The sequence below is a fragment of the Dreissena polymorpha genome, chromosome 16, assembly GCF_020536995.1.
Source record: "Dreissena polymorpha isolate Duluth1 chromosome 16, UMN_Dpol_1.0, whole genome shotgun sequence".
NCBI lineage: Eukaryota > Metazoa > Mollusca > Bivalvia > Myida > Dreissenidae > Dreissena > Dreissena polymorpha.
Window position 1 is genome coordinate 30241069 of NC_068370.1, and position 18528 is coordinate 30259596.

The following is an 18528-nucleotide window of genomic DNA, read 5'->3' on the forward strand; positions in this document are numbered from 1 at the left end:
AATCTCTACAAAAGATGACAACGTATTGCACAATCATTCTAAAAATGAATTGACTAATTAAAACCTTATATTAGTTTTTTGTGGCAGTTGTTTGTTTTTGTTGTTTTTTAATAATGTTTATACAAGGAATGGTTGAAAGTATGTCAACATTCTTCCATCAGGGATAAAACTTTCTTATAACTGATAATAATAATTATTATTATAAATGATTGTTAGTATGGTTATGATATTATGTATAAGCCATAATCTGTATTGTCAGTATCTTTGATAAAATTGTTATTCTAGTGTTATTATTAATGAGAGTGAATCAATCTCAATGCAGAGTTGTTCCTTGCTCTCACATACTCCTCTGCAACGGGGTCAGCATCTATTAGAACAAGAACCGTGTTTAAACCGAACAAACATATTCAAAGTATATTTAATTGCACATTGAGGATAGAAAACATTTTACAATGAAATACCACCACCCATGATTATAGGGAAACTTTGACCCCTTCATTTATGTCCAATCATTATCTGATCTACATGTAACAGGAAATTCCTCCCCTGAATTATTTATTATGTTGTACTTGTATTGAACAGGTTTGATACTAGCCAATGTATACAATGTATCTTTATTCAGAATTGTTCTCAGACAGAGATATTAAAGCAATTTATTTTCTTATAAGATTCATATTATTATATTGGGGTTTTAGTTAATAATATTGATAGTTTTAGTATATTGATATTTCATTTTTTGTATTCAAACAAAAATGACTTAATTTTTAATAATGGAAAATATATATGAACCATGCAAAATCATACAAAAATGAACTTAAGCTGTAATGTGTTGCAGATTCACAGAGGCGTGTAATGTGATGTTGTTATGTTGTGTAAGATAGATCCTGTAAAAATATTCTTCATGGAATTTGTAAATAATACCACAGATAAAATATTTTTGAAGGTAAATAGTCTGCAAGTTGCTCATTTTCCTCTAACATGCCCTTGTATTTCAAGGAAGAATACTTTCCAGGCCAGAGGAAAGAGGTTTGGGTTCATATCCCAACAGGGGCTTCAGAGGACATGCATTTTGGGACAAATAATTTTATTTGCTTAACTTTATCCTTAAACTCAACCAAAGCATCATGCAAATGCATTGGCAATAATCTTTGATAATGCATAAATGAAAAGACATAAAACTTATGAATTGAAATCATTTTAGCTCCACTATTATATATGAAATATATATAGTGGAGCTATCCTACTCACCCCGGTGTCGGCGTTAGCATAAGCGATAGCGTGCAAATGTTAAAGTTTGCGTACCACCCCAATTATTTCCCATGTCCCTTTACATACTGCTTTAATATTTTGCATACTTCTTGACCAACATGACCCCAACCTATAAACAAGAGCAGAACACTGTATCAAGCATTTTGTAAGAATTATGGTCCCTTTTCACTTATAATATGCATATTATTTATAAATCTATGTAAAAGTTTGCGTACCACCTCAATATTTTTCTATGTCCCTTGACATATTGCTTTAACATTTTGCATACTTCTTTACCAACATGATCTCAATCTATAAACAAGAGTAGACAACTCTATCAAGCATTTTGACAGAATTATGGCCCCTTTATACTTAAATAATTGAACATTTGGTTAAGTTTTGTGTTTTGGTCCATTTTACTCCTAAAGTAGCATAGCTATTGCTTTCAAAATTTGAAAACTCGCTTACTATCATAAGGGGACTGTACAGGGCAAGTTGCATAACTCTGGTTGGCTTTTTAATGGACTTATTGCCCTTTTTTGTCTTAGTAACTTTGAATATTTTGTTAAATTTTGTGTTTAGATCCACTTTACTTCTAAAGTATCAAGGCTATTGCTTTCAAACTTCCAATACTTTCTTACTATCATGATGGAACTGTACCTGGTAATGAGACCTTGACTTTTGAATGACCTTGACTCTCAAGGTCAAATTAATAAATTTGCTTATATTGCCTTAACTTCTTTATCTATGATCAAGGTACCTGTAGCAGACCTGAGCCCCCCCTCCTGGACGCTTGGACCAATTGATGTTGACCTATCACTCTCTAATAAAATAACGAAAACTGACTTGCCACAACTCATCAAGTCAGAAGCTCTCTCCCTTATAGATAATTTGTATGCTGAGCATCTAAAAATCTACACTGACGGCTCCAAATGCCCTAACTCTGGTTTGGTAGCCAACTCTTTTGTAATTCCCTAAAAAAATATTACTAAAACGCACAGGCTCAGCAACAATCTCTCTATTTTTACAGCAGAACGTTTGGCAATTTTTAAATACTCTTTGTGCTGATTATTGCTTAATAAACCTACTAAAACTGCTATTTTATCAGACTCAATGTCATCTCTTGAGTCTATAAAAAAACAGAAAAAGCAGATCTAGGTCTGACATTTAAGCTAACATTTTGGAACTTCATCAACAGTGCCTAGATAAATCTTTAAAGGTCACATACGTATGGTGTCCAGCACATGTCAACATCAGCGGGAATGAGCAGGCCGACAGGGGGAAAAAGGAGGGCCTCTTGAGGGGGGCCGTAGATGCTGGGGAACTCCTGGCACCTACTGAGATCTACTCCCTGACAAAGAAATTTGTAGTGGGTGAGTGGAATCTCCGGACCGACAATTTGTCTTCCCGTCGACATACTTTTACCAGAACCGCGAAAACCCTCAGGCCGCCTGACAGATACTCAGCAAAGTATGTCCTCTGTATAGACCCCGCATGTTCTAGGTGCCAGGAACTGCGCCCCACATGCTGCTGCACTGTCCTAACCACAAGGCGCAGAGCGACCACCTCGAAGCTGCATTGCACTCCCATGGACTAGTTTTAAACCTTTCCAACGTGCTAGACCCCAAGGGAGCAGCTAGGGGCCGGGTCTTCTCTGCCCTCGCCAAATACCTTCTGGATTGTCAGATAACTGACAAAATCTAGGTCATTGGGGGAGGGAGAGCAGCCAACACCCACCCAATTATTCAGTCTTGTGACTGTTTGTCCTTTAAACTGTGTAATTTTTGCACAAAACTGACTTAATCTAGTAATTGTGTTGGATTTGTGTCTCCTTTACACAACTTTTATTTTAGCTTTTATGGGTTTATTGTTCTACCCCGCCCTTTCTAAATCAGGCCAATGGTATTGACCTGGTCTTATTTATTTTAATAAATTTTTTATGAGAGTATGACGTTAGTCCACCATTTACATTTTTCAGTATCTTAATATAATCATATTTTATGGCATTTCTTATTACAAGAAAGGACGAGGCTGTCCAGTAACCTGGGATTGTTGGCTGCATTGCACCCCCTCCCCTCTCTTCCCCTTTGACACCCCACCCTTTCCCCTTCAAACTCGAAGAGCCATGTCGGACTGGAGTGCACGGTGCAGGGCCTAATACCAGTTAAAACCCTTATTTAGCCCTATCCAGGGTAATACCAATCCCTTGGTATTATTGTCGATTTTGATGATATTGCTAATTTTCGATCATAGCAAATTTTGTACCTTGTAGTACATTAAATCTTGTTATAACTGCTAATTTGTGTAGCAAATTTCCTTATTTTTGTGTAAAACTGCTATCTTATATAGCAAATTGCCTTAATTTTTTCTCAATACTGCTATTTCTACACCATAGCAAACTTTTTACTCTGTATTACACTAATTCATGTTAAAATTGCTATTTTATATAGCAAATTTCCTTAATTTTATGTTAAATTGCTATTTTATATAGCAAAGTGCCTCGGTTTTTCTGTTTAATTGCCATTTTACATACCATACAAGGTACTTTAGTACTATTTCCTCCATTGTTTTCACCAATATACAAATAATATTGATTGGATTAGAGCTTTTTGGGTTTGTTTTACTGCATCTAGGCAATATTTGGTCTTTTTACCATTTTACATCATACCTTTTTCCAATTTTCCTTCAGTTGCATACAAACTATTTTTCATTTACCGTGCTATCCCTCTGGTCCTGGGGAAACAACCTTTGTAGACTCCATCCCCACAATTACCTCCCTTAGTTCAACTAAGTGACATCACCCCTGCTGGCTTTTCTCCCCCACTCACACCGGCCTACACTCCCAAAATCTCTTCTTCTTTCAACCCTCCAGGGTGGCAACTTGTAATTTAAATATATAAATGCATACAGTACTGTACATATTGTAAATAATGTACTTTTTGTACAAATTTAGTTGTTTTGTCACATTTTTACCTGTAAAGCACATTGTTTTACCCTTTATTTTTATGTGGCCCTATAAAGGTGACCGTAAGAATAACTAAACACGTAACTTAGACTAACTAAACACGTTGCAAGACTGTCTGACTGTATCTTCGAAATAGTTAATAAATCAAAATCATAAATAAATATGTATAATTAAATACCTGCTGAAATTTGAGTACGTAAACGATTTCATATTAACGCTGTGAACATTACAAGGAATCTTACATGTAGGACTCATGTGTGAGAGGATTAATCAGGGATAAAATAAATGGAGTTCAAAGGATCTAACATTTTGAGGAGGACGTCATGGTATCTTGGACATTTGGCACTTTCATATATTTATTTAGTTGATACTGAAAATGCTGAATGTGCTAATTGCAACATCAAAGACGAGCAGGTGAGATTTTTATAGCTTTTTTTTCTTGACATAATGTTGTATGTTTTCCATTTAATTTATATGGCGCTCTAGTCTTATTTTAGTCCAAATTTTTGACGCTCTTAAATATTAAGCTACTTTTTATATGGGTAATATTTGGAGTTCCAAAGAATTTAGCCCATATAAAAAGTATCTCTAAATTCTTTGCGCGTCTTATAAATGAGACTCAATTTTAGCTCGGCTGTTTTCGGGGAAAACCCTAGGTATTGTCATAGACAGCTCGTCGTCGGACGTCCGCGTCGTGCTTAAACCTTTACATCGGCTCTAAAATCAAAGTGCTTCCACCTATAACATTGAAACCTCACATGTATATGCACCTTGATGATTTCTACACACCACACCCATTTTGGGATCACTCGGTCAAAGGTCAAGGTCACTAACCTCTACAAATTCTTTTAATAAATTTCATTTATTCAAAACTGCACGGCAGCCTAGCTTGGCAACCTTAATGTGGTGCTTTTGTTTATATATAATTTTAAAAATGTATTAATAACCAGAATAGTTGATGCATATATAAATAAAAAGATACAGCCATGAACAGTGTGTTTTAATTTTAAAAAAATATGCTCTGATTGCGTAAATGCAAAACAATAATATATCCATATATTGTTAACTGATTTTTGAAATGTTGAATGTCACACATTACGTACTAGTCCGTTTATGTACCGACACGTCACACTTTATGTACCACTATCTGACACTTTATGTACCATATTTATAATATAAAGAGATAACTAATTTAATATGAATGTGTGTTATTGATGAAATGTATTTTGTGTGATAGTATTTATGAATTAAGACTTATATATTGGCCATAGATTTTATATTTTGTCAGATTGTCTAAGTGTCACTGAGTGTCTTAGTTTAATTTATTAGCCCAAGTACATGTTGTACTTAATAAATTATTTATTAGTCTAACCTGAAATTGAAGTAAATTAAAAAAATTCATTTGTCTCTTATCTTATCCTGACTAAGGATTATAAAGTCTAAAATGTTTGTATTATATTGTATAATTGAAATGTGATACTTTGAAGAGAAGAGAGAATTACCTTAATGTTCAAACTGTAAAAAAATCAAATTATTTCCTTCTTTAGACTTTAATCATGTTTAGAGAATGACCTTAATTCATTAGGACTGCTATGAATGAATGAACAATAACACCTATATTTTATGTAGGTGGTACGTAAAGTTTCAAAGTACCGATAGTACATAAAAGGTCTGATACATGTACATAAGGTGTTACACCCTAAAATGTTCATGGTATCAGTGTATATAATGTAGTGTTTCTTATTATGTATTGCGTAGGTTGTTTTGTTTCAAATTTCAAATTTGCATTTATTTTAAAGCATTTTCAGTCATTGTGTGAATGCCATGTTTTTTGTAATAGGGTGAATTATGTTGTACATGGCATCAAATATTAATTCATGGTCGCTATGGTGTAGAGAATGATGTCCGCAGGGCGTGGGTTCGATCAATACTCTGGGAGTTCTCATTATCGTCTCCATAATCAACAAGTTCTGGTGTACCAAGTAGTAGTAGTAGTAGTAGTGGTGGTGGTGGTGGTAGTAGTAGTAGTAGTAGTAGTAGTAGTAGTAGTAGTAGTAGTAGTAGTAGTAGTAGTAGTAGTAGAAGTAGTAGTAGAAATAGTAGTAGTAGTAGTAGTAGACTAGTAGTAGTAGAAGTAAGATCAGTAGTAGTACGTAGTAGTCATAGTTGTTGTTCTTGTTGTAGTAGTAGATAATTAATTAATTAGTAGTAGTAGTAGTAAGGGTTGTAATGGTTGTGTTTGTATTTGTATTGAATTCTGATAATACAACACAATGATGCTGCTGCTAACGATGATGATGATGAATATGATAATGCTGCTGCTGATTGTGATGATGACTATATGGTGGGACTTTGGTATTATAAAATTTGTGAGGTTCAAACACAAAACCTGTTGGATAAAAAAACTTCTCATTTTATGACAAAAGCTAGATTGTAGAGTAAAAAATAAGTATAAAATTCCCTAAAAGGAAAGCTACCATTAAAGGACCATGACTTGTGGGCTTCATCAAAAGCAATGCATGAAACAGTTATATCTCTTTCAAATGCACTCAATATTGCTGTTCCAATTGATATGCTCAGAAATGCTTCTGGATGGGCATACACCAAGAGTACTTTCCTTCAGTTATTTTTTCTAAAGACACATTAACAACACTGTCGCCCTTAGCAGGAATTCCGGACGCCTCCCCTAAGATGTTCCCTCCCCAGACATTTCCCCCATTTTAGTTTTAGTGCTTACATTACCCCTCCCCCAACCCACAATAAATTTATAATGGTTTGGTTGAAGTATAATCTTGATTTATTATCAAAATGATTATTTTGCGTATGTAATCTTATGTAATTAACTTTTTATATGAAGCAGCTTGTTTGTTGTTTTCTTTGGATTAATCATTCATTATTTTTGTTAAACTGTTTAAGGAGTGCATGTAAATCATTAGTAAGACGTGCATGTTGGTGTACTAGAGGAATACTAGAGGAATACATGGGATATTCTCAAAATCTTACACATGTTGTTTTTAATATAATTAAATAGGATCAATTGATGAATTAATTCAGTTTGAGTCAACTTGGGCTGGGTTGTGGAACTATAGTTATTTGTTGTTTTTAATCCAATTAAAAAGGGTACTCTGTACATGTAACTGTCAAAGAAAATATGCATTCATACGCATATAAGCCAAGTTTTGGATGTCACTGATATTTTCAATTTTACTAGTACCTAATTAAGACTAATTAAAACAGAATTGGACTTTCCTTGCAAAGTATTCATTATTAATAATATAATAAGCTAATGTAATCAAAACATATTGATATTTCAATAAGTTAACTCAATAATATTAATAATATTTAAATTTGCCCCAAAAAAACTAGGGCAGGTAGATAGGAAGGATTTTTTTTGAAAACCAACAGTGTTGTCAGTGTAAAATATTTGTAAAGCTTCTTCAATTTCAGTTTTACATTTTATGACCTGCAACATATTCTATGCTACTTTATTTTACTATGGTAAGTCATTAAAGTGTTATTTATTTTTCAACCATATAATGTGCTAATCTCATATAATGAATTACTACCCCATTTAAAGATGATACCTAATCTAAATTCATTAATACAATAGTTATAATTGTTTTATTGTAACATACTATTCCATCAAATAATGACCATCATAGAACATCAATGCTGTGCTTTTACTAAAATTTTCATTGATCTCAATTATTTAAAGAAAAAAAATCTATCAGGCACTTATAGAAAAATATATAATTAGGGTGTCAAAATTTAACAAACTGAACAAGTCAATTTGAACTTCTCTTGCAATGCAAATGGAGCCACTTGAAGTACCAAATTGTTCCCATACTAGTCGGCAATATAGCTATGACATTGTGTCTATTCATAACATGCATCAGACACACCTTCTGAAACTTTTTAAGCGGTTTTGAAAACGCTATTTCATTGCAAACTTTCGTCAATAAAGGACACATGTTGTTATACAACCGAAAGTGAAAGTACAGTTTAAAAAAAAATGAATAAAGAGCGAAATTGTTGAAAGCTTACGAAAATTTTAATTGATACTAACATAAGACCGTAAGACTGAACAAAATTATACTTAACTTTTAAATCATAACATGAAAGTTTACTTTAAAGCAAATTCTTCATTCATCCGCGGACTTCTTTGTGTCGTAGTCATAAATGCCTCCAAATGGAGGTGCGTGATGCGTCTAAGGATAGAGGTGACAATAGACCAGTTCACGCGTGACGTCACGCGCACCTGCGTGTTTACATCCGGGCTATATTGGTAGTCAAAAGAAAGATACAATCAATGGGGAGAAATAGAGCGTGATCGGTTAAATTTATTATATTATATTTAGATTTTATTTTTCAACATGCCAACAAGTTGTTCTACGTTACTGAAACAAATAAGATTGAACACAATGAATAAATAGATCAATTCCAAATATAAAAAAAATACAAATTAACCATAATGGTATTTGTCTGGGCAGGGACCTATACCCTGGTCCGGGAAAACTAACATGTTGACACATTAAATAAACATTTAATTAAATTAAATGCAATAGTTTTCATTTGATTGTTTGCATCAATCTTAAAATCGTTTAAGCCTTTGTATTCCGGTGTTTAATTGCCCCTTTGTTCTGCCTAATCCGATTATCTCGTTTTGATCTTATATTGTCCAGACCTAACTAACAACATGTGTCATAAATCACACTAGGTGGCAGATGCCAGTCTGGTCATAAACGCAATTGATGATGCCATTATGTCTTCATTCTGGTGGTATTAAGTAACCAGGCATTTGTTGAATAAATTTACCACCGACATACTTAACAGTTGCTTAAATTAGATATGTTACATATTGTACAAATTTGAAGTCTACAGATTATCGGAAATTGAACACGGTAAAGATACAAGCCCGTTTTATTTATAAAAAAAAAGTATTTATGAATTATAAAATGTAAATAAAAAATATTTAACGTATTTAGCGGGCATCGGTTAATTATAAATACGTCATTCCGTATGAAGATGTAATGTTACGGCAATGCACGAAATACATCATAAAAACAAGAAATTACGTTTGACATCAATGGGGGTAAATAAAAATGAAACAATATGTATATATTATATTATAAATATGTATATATATTATGTTGTGTGTGTGTGTGTTTGTGTGTGTGTTAAATGTTAGATAGTTGTCACTCATACTCGATCACACGTAACGAGTTTACAAAATACATGAATACACAGTTCAATTTGCATCATGTGAGGTTGTGTTTTTCAGTTGAATGTTAATATTCCTCAAGTCATTCTCTGAACTACACCCATCCAAATTAAAATTACATGTAAATACCGTCATGAACTTCGCTTTTAATAGGGCTTTGTAGTACGTTTATTTTCAATGAAACACTGACATTCTAGCTATCACTAATTTTTTATTTATTCTAGTTTACGCATGCAATTGATAATTATAATTTTATAATTAGATGTATCATTATTTGTATTGAAGCTTTTCTGCAAATAATTATACGGCTAATGCATAGAGGTCTTTGTTGCGTCGAATTGTCTGTCGTTCCGACTTCAGACAATCTTAATTACTTTTATGCTAATGACGCGTTCTTTTAAAATGCAAATAAATGTGTTAATGCATTCTTTTGGCACTAAACATATTTTTTAAATATTATTTAGGTGTTGTTTTTTAGTTTCTTTTCGATTTATTGACTAAACAAGTCTCGTTATCCATATGCTTTGCGTTAGCTGTAAGCAATGCTTTTGACTACCAGTGCATTGCGCATGCGCGAAAATCAGGAATCAAAACAATAACAATGAACTGGTCTATAACGTAGTGACGTCACCATCTATGTATAGAATGTTAACACCTAGGATCAGAAAATGAAACTGTGTGTGTATTTAACACGATACAAGTAGGATTATACGTGATAAATGCTATGCTGCACACGAACCATCCATTTCGTTATAAACTTCATGTTCGTGATCATTTGTCTTGAATCACATAGTTAAAAAATCTTATTGTTGCGGCATAGTTTATCCTGAAATATGTTTTCGCGATTCATGATTTTCTTGTCGTGGGTAAATCCGTGAAAAGTCGGACGACTTTAAAAGTCGGACATTTGACAGTGAAACACATTATAAACCATCCAGTTACAGACTGGTAAATCCCCAGTAACACGCATTTAGTGACACCTACAGTAGTCACTCACTTTGAGTAATACATTTGTACAGTAAAAAAATCAACATCATTTATGTCAACACAAAACCAACGATGTTGCACACACAGCTTATGACGATAAGCACATGATTGTTTCTACAAAGCGTGCAATTTGAATGCTAAGGGTAGTTCAGTGATTGTCATTGCTCAACGGCGATACGAGTGTACATGCATTCAGATATTGTTTTAATGTTAAAGGAGATAACATTAATAGTTATATGGAGAATATCGGAAAAATATTTGTGTATTTGAAGAAATTTAAAGAGTTCGACACTTAACTGCATATTTTGTATTTCAGTTAAAACTCAGACATGCGAATTTTTTTTTAAATAAGCAAGTCTCAACAGACCTCTTTAATGTTAGTCTTAAATTCACTTATGCACAGGGTTGGCACGAAAAACACGCCATCAATAACAATCATAGACGACAGTGCACTTAAATGATAATAATTGATATTTTCATTAGATGCCTAATCAGAAGAAATTGTATATTCTCAACAAAAACTATTTTAATTATAAAAAATAGCTTCATCAGCTCGAGGGGTTTTATAGCACAATTTAAGAGAGCAAATGACAAAAAAAAATGAAAGAAATCATAGAAGTATTGTAAACAAAATAATAAACCATTTCTTGTTAAACATGAAACTGATCCTTACAATTTTAAAATAAAAACCTCAAATAAAATGGTTAAAAATTTACTACATACAATTGTAGCTTAATTGCACCATCTTTATGCAGGTATTATGTTATACAACAAAGTAATTATACTACACGTTTGTTTTGCATTAAAAAATGATGTTATGGGGATTCAAAAGCTATTCAAAAAGAGCTAATCATTCATACATCAAGAATACATACATGCGTCTTTTTTACTTAAATATTCATCTCAAACTTCATCAACATGTATGCATTCATTTGCATGTTATATTTGCAAACAAAACTACATGAAATGAATAGCAACTTTAAAAAAGTAAACCTAGCCATTACTTTTATGTACAGAACACTCAATGGCCAAGGAACAGATGGACCTAAAAACAGCACAAATACAGAACATTGTAACCATGTAAAACACTTCCTAGTCAACAGCACAAGGGTTCTTACACCAGTACATTTATAGTCCAGATATTAATATCTGTACAAGCAACATATCACATATAATAAATAAAACATGCACACAAAACTTGCTACTTATGCACATGTTAATATCTTAGAATAATAACATTATCCAACTTGACAGCCAATATTAGTATTTACACTTTTTACACAAAACAACAGTACTACAAATCGATTCTAAAAAGAAAGGTGACAGCAAAGTCTCAATCATTATTGACATTTTCAGGCTTTTTAAGTTTTCAGAAAGATAAAAGAAAATCTTTTTGCCCGTAATATCTGTTAAATCACACATCCTGCACAATAAATATAATAAGTAAATACCTGTTATCAATTAAAATAAAGTAAAAATTCAATTTCAATATGTGTTTTTTAAGTTTGGTACTGTGATTTAAAATAATGTCATGGCATGTAAATGCGTATATATGTACACAAAAATGAGACTACAATTCCTAAGCAATGCATCGCTAGAATTTCCTGACACATATTTCGTTGTTTTCATCGAGCTCAAGTCGCACCCCACCTGCAGGTCGTGTTGGCGTGAAACACGAGACTGGTTCTGACACCTTGTTTTCCCCATTTAGACTGTGTCTGAGCTACTGAGTTAAGGAAACTTATCTGACTGTTATTTTAGCATTCATAGAGAAAACATAGTAAAAACACAGAGAATTTACTCATTCAAAACTTTAATGAAATCAAATTAAATGGCAAATACTACCCTTGTCATTCAGTGGTTACTTTTAATTATCACCGGAGAAAGTAATAGATTAACAAAAATAGAAATACATCACTCAACCAAATTGAATAACACTGTATTAAAAATTATGTTTAATGGCAACACTGTTGAACATTACAAAATAAATGCCTATAAAATGGCATCGTTCATTCTTGAGGAAAGCCATAATTATGATAATACATTACACGCAAATCAGAGTGGTGTAATTACTGTTTTTGTCAGCTTTGTGTTTAACCTAACTGTATATTATTTTTATCATATTTATTCTTAGACCAAAGAATGTCATGGGAGTGTTGAAATGTTTACTTATTTATGGAACGCCTTGACTGTCTTATTATACTAATACTTGTGATATTACGTCAATCTGACTGTGCATGAATGCCTGTAACCATTATACATATGCATAATCACAATATATAAATACATTATTCAAATATATACTTATAAAGCATCAATATATAAAGATATAATTTTCTTATATATAGATAAAATGTAAACATATACAGATACGAATGTATTATATACAGATAATATTCCATTATATAAAGGCATTACTTCTTTATATGAAGGCAAAAGATCTTTATATGAATGCCTGAAACCATTATGTATATGCATAATAACAATATGTAAATACATATTTTGAATATATACTTATAAAGCATTAATATATAAAGATATAATTTTCTTATATATAGATATATAATCTTCCATTATATAAAGGCATTACTTCTTTATATGAAGGCAAAAGATCTTTATATGAATGCATGTAACCATTATATATATTCATAATCACAATATATAAATACATAATTTCAATATATACAGGTAAAGCATTAATATTTAAAGATATAATTCTCTTATATATAGATAAATTATCTTCCATTATATAAAGGCATGACTTCTTTATATGAAGGCAAAAGGTAAAGCATTAATATTTAAAGATATAATTCTCTTATATATAGATAAATTATCTTCCATTATATAAAGGCATTACTTCTTTATATGAAGGCAAAAGATCTTTATATGAACATAAGTTAGTATTATGCTACCACGGATTACTCCGTTAACAAACACATTCAACACGAAATTTCATGATAGTTGTTTTGTCATTTACACCCAAGCAATTAAAGTCGTACAGTGACATAAGTGATATGATGTCCGGTGTTATCTTCTCTTGTCTGAAGCGCCGTATCACTCCTTCTTCCACTCCAATTCGCTCAAGTATCAAATCCATATCCATTGTTGTGAAATAATGCAAAAAAAAAATTTCTCCCGTGTGTAATAAAAGCTTCGTATATTTTTAATGTTATCTTTAAATCATTTAGATTATATATATTGCTTACGAAATTAGGTATTAATGTAATTTATTTCGATGTTCATAAGCATCTTAACTTTGTATGGATTTATGTAATAACGTAATTATCTTAATAAAACAACTATTTATGATCATACAAAACATTAAAATCTTTCTGTACTATAAATTTATCTTTACGTGTTGAAATAACATATTTACATAAATTAATTTAAGATTGTTAACGTATTTTTCAAATTTTATCTGCATATAAAGACGATATGGGTTTATATAATTACGATTTATGTTTATATAAAGGTATTTTGCCTTTTTATAAACAAGTTATGCCTATATATAATGAGAAAATATTCGTTATCATTATTAAATAACGATTTATGTTCATATAAAGATATTTTGCCTTCATATAAAGCAGTAATGCCTTTATACAATGGAAGATTATCTGTGTATAATACATTCGTATCTATATATTTTTACATTTTATCTATATATAAGAAATTATGTCTTTATACATTAATGCTTTATCTGTATATATTCAAATTATGTATTTATATATTGTGATTATGCAAATATATAATGGTTACAGGCATTCATACACAGTCAGATTGACGTAATATCACAAGTTTTAGTATTATAAGACAGTGAAGGCGTTCCATACTTATTTATTAAATGTTGATTATTATACAAATTAACAAAATCTTATATTAAAATATATAAAATTGTTCATTGCTACACCTGTGCCTTTTTAAGAAATAACATATTAAAACCAGATCTCCAGCAAACATTAAAAAAAATGTTTGTTCGTTTAGTTGGGTTTTTTACCACTTTAAACAGAATTCCAGACCATTTTAAAGTGACTATTTCCTATTATCACTCGTTCATTATATTTTAAGGTTTAAAAAACATTATTCAGTTACAATTTCCAAACTAATAGAAATACCCAACAGTAGTTGAACTTACACAAAATTATCAAAGAAAATAATTGTGCAACCATATTGGCATTCAGAACAACTCATTCTACATTTTTTAGAACTACTCTGAAAACTACTTTATTATGTTCCATGTTAACATAGTAACATTTAAATGTAGAAACAATAAATCTTTAACTAAATGTTCTGTTTTTCAAAACTATATTTTCTGTTGTTTTGAGTTTCCCAATACTCTGGGAGGATGTTTGAATTTTGGCAATAAGCCAATTGAGGGGTAAAGGCGAAACAGCTCTAAGTGCATTTTTCAAAATTTTACAGGAGAAGGTTAAAACTGTATTAAATAAACACAATAAACTATAAAGGCTTTATATTTTCAAGTTTGATAGAGAATATTCTGTTTTAATCACATTTTTAACAAACATGTTTGAATTTTCAGAAACAAAAAAGTTATTTGAAAAAATGTCACTTAGACCCTTTTCGCATTGAAATTTCACATTTTTTGCACTTTGCGTTAAGAGTGAAACATGTCTAAGTGATTTTTAACCTAACTTAATTAATCAGTTTACAGTATTTATTTTACATAAAAAGTATTTTTTCTATATTGAAAATAATAATATTGCAAAAAATGGCACTTAGAACCTTTTCGCACTAAATAAATACTTTTTTCAACTTTTTTTAAAAGCGAAAAAGTTCTAAGCGATATTATGTGACTTGAAAAAGTATTGAGAATTCTCACTTAATGGCAAATATTTGAAATTGAATACTTTTAACATTTGTATAAAGGTATTTTTAAAATATATTTGAAAATAAAATACTTATAGCCATTTTTGCTCTAAATAGATAGCATATATATATATTGTTTTTATATAATTTAATTATGCTTAATATTCTATATGTCAGTTGATGTTAGTTTATTGTTAATATTCATTTTTGCAGTTGTTTTTTGTCTAAACATAGGAGATGCACAAAAGTATTCTGTTAAATGTCTCAAAAACATTAAAAAAATGTTTTGAATTCACAACAAACAATAAATAATTAAAAAACAATTGTTGTGTGTCCAACAATCAGTAACAAGTTAGAAATGGTGCATTGGGGAAACTTCTGTGATAGTACCATACGTTGTTCATTCCTTTCTGATATTTTCGGCGTTAGCTGTATGCGCCAGCTTTTCACCTTACCTGACCTTTGTAACTGTCCAATAAAATTCAAATAAAATTTCCCGCGGCTAGTTCAGAATGAATACACTTCAGTTATCCCATAGGCTGATATGAGCATACCATCAGAACATTGCAAACATGTCCGCGTCTTTGTAACACTGTTTTACTGCGTGTTCAGCATGAAACAATTTTATCTCTAATGAAAAGGCTTAATAGATAGAACAATTTTACACTCAATCTTGACATCAATACAGTTTGTGCGTCCACCTTTTTTTTCAGAGGCAACAGCGTTTTTACTTAAAGGCTATGTTCTCATTTAGGTACTGACTTTCATATTCCTATCAACATGTTAACATGAACAAGTATAAAAAGCAGTGGAAGCGTGGCCTCACTTTAATGCATTGCATTTCAACCCGCGAGTTATTAGGGTTTATTTACAGGTCATCGCTGCGTCAGAAGACGCTTATGTGCTGACCTAAGTTCGTGGCCAGTTTGTTATATAATATAGACCCTATCCGTGAACTAGGTGAACTGAGATTTTCTTTGGACCACAAAAGATGTTAAATGAAGATATTCAGCGATATAATTATGGTATGTCAATAATAGAGTCTTTATGTGTTTTCAACAATACCATGATAAATATTATTTTTAATTAATTTAACAAGATTTATTCCACCATATTGCCTTATGTATTAAGCATGAGCGCGATGATTCTCGATACTGTTAATAATCGAATCAAAAAGCAATTCCCGACAAACCACTAAAACAGGTTTGTTCGAAGAACGCGCGTATAAATATTTAAAATATGTACGGATACTTCGCGTGTGGCCGGTTGACTCATATGTTTAAATTTCACTTCCATTCTTCATCTGGTTTTCTGTTTTGTATCTATAGGTTTATGACCAGCAATATGTAATTATGTAAAATAAGCCGCGAAAACTCCGCGTAACATCCCGTTTTGCGTGTGATCCAGCCAAGAATTGCACAGAAAAAGACATTCGCTATCCTTGGTCTCATTTTTTGAACTCTTTACCTTTCACAAACTCAAACCACAATTAACGCCGTATATCTTTTTAAAAGATATTTCTTGTTACATATAAGGTGTAGTTTTCAATTAATTTTGCAACATTCTATTATTATTTGTGAAATTAATTCATGCTTTGACAGATATTTGGCGTATTGTGTAGGCCTAAGCCATGTCATTATACAACAAAATTTATACCAAAGTTATTAACAATTTTATATTGAAATGTAATATTTCATTTAACATCAAAACTATTAGTTAAGTGCATTCTTAGTTTTACTTACAGTAAATGCAGTATGTCGCGACATTTTTATAGAAAGTACACAATCAGAAGTCAAGCACACAACAACAACTTGCACCATCAAACTTTTTCAACTGAACACTAGTATTAGCACGGTGTTGTACATGTACGACGGATGAACCGTAAAACACATAGTTACTTGAGAAGGAGCTTTTCAACTGGGATAACTGAACTGTTATCAGGCAATTATTAGGCATGATAATCAGGCATGATAATCAAATTATCATGATTGGTATACATTTACATCATTTAGTTGTTTGATTTGAACTGAACAAAATTGTAACCCTCTGATGAACAACCGCTGGCACACATAGCAAATCACATCACTCCTAAATCGTTACTTATTGTTCATCATCTACTGACACAGAAACAAAGCAAATCACATCACCCATACATGGTTACTTATTGTTGTACATTCACTGGCACAGATAACAAGCAAATCGCATCACCCATAAATGGTTACTTATTGTTGTACATTCACTGACACAGATACCAAGCAAATCGCATCACCCATAAATTGTTACTTATTGTTGTACATTCACTGACACAGATACCAAGCAAATCGCATCACCCATAAATGGTTACTTATTGTTGTACATTCACTGACACAGATACCAAGCAAATCGCATCACCCCTGAATGGCTTCTTATTGTTGTGCATTCACTGGCACAGATACCAGGCGAATCGCATTACCCCTGAATGGTTACTTATTATTGTACATTCACTGGCACAGATACCAAGCAAATCGCATCACCACTGAATGGCTTCTTATTGTTGTACATTCACTGGCACAGATACCAAGCAAATCGAATCACCCCTGAATGGCTTCTTATTGTTGTACGTCCACCGGCACATATACCAAGCAAATGGCATCTGCCCTGAATGGCTTCTTATTGTTGTACATTCACTGTCACAGATACCAAGCAAATCGCATCACCCCTGAATGGCTTCTTATTGTTGTACATTCACCGGCACATATACCAAGCAAATCACATCACTCAAGAATGGCTACTTAATAACCACTGGCATCCACTGGCACATAAAGTAATCAAATCACATCAGTACTTAATTGGAAACTTACTGATAAGCAATCACCGACACAGATACCAAGTTAATCACATCACTCCAGAATGGACATTAACTGATTAACATCCACTGGCACAGATACATGTACTAAGCAAATCACATCACAACAGAACTGAAACTAACTGATTAACAACATTTGACACAAATTCAACCCAAATCACATCACTCCTGAATGGCAACTTTCTGATCTACATCCATAAGCACACTTACAAACCAAATCTCATCAAACCAAAATGGTAGCCAACTGATTCACGGTTTATTTTAAGAGTTTCCTAAAAATTAATGTCTTTCCAGAAAAGTATTTAGTTGACCAACTAATTCACATCTCACCTCAGAAACAAATTCAGTGTTGTTAAATACCATAATATCAACCAAATTGCTGTCAAGTTTTTTAAATTAATAAATCATAACTGTTATGTTTAACTTTCTTTATGAGGT

General features: G+C 31.9%; 1 protein-coding gene across 6 annotated transcripts in view; it reads left to right on the top strand.

Annotated features, from left to right (window-relative positions):
- LOC127861442 (telomerase Cajal body protein 1-like) overlaps positions 1–18528 on the top strand; it is a 112597-nt gene that overhangs the window by 37997 nt on the left and 56072 nt on the right. The gene's annotated exons all lie outside the window — the stretch shown is intronic.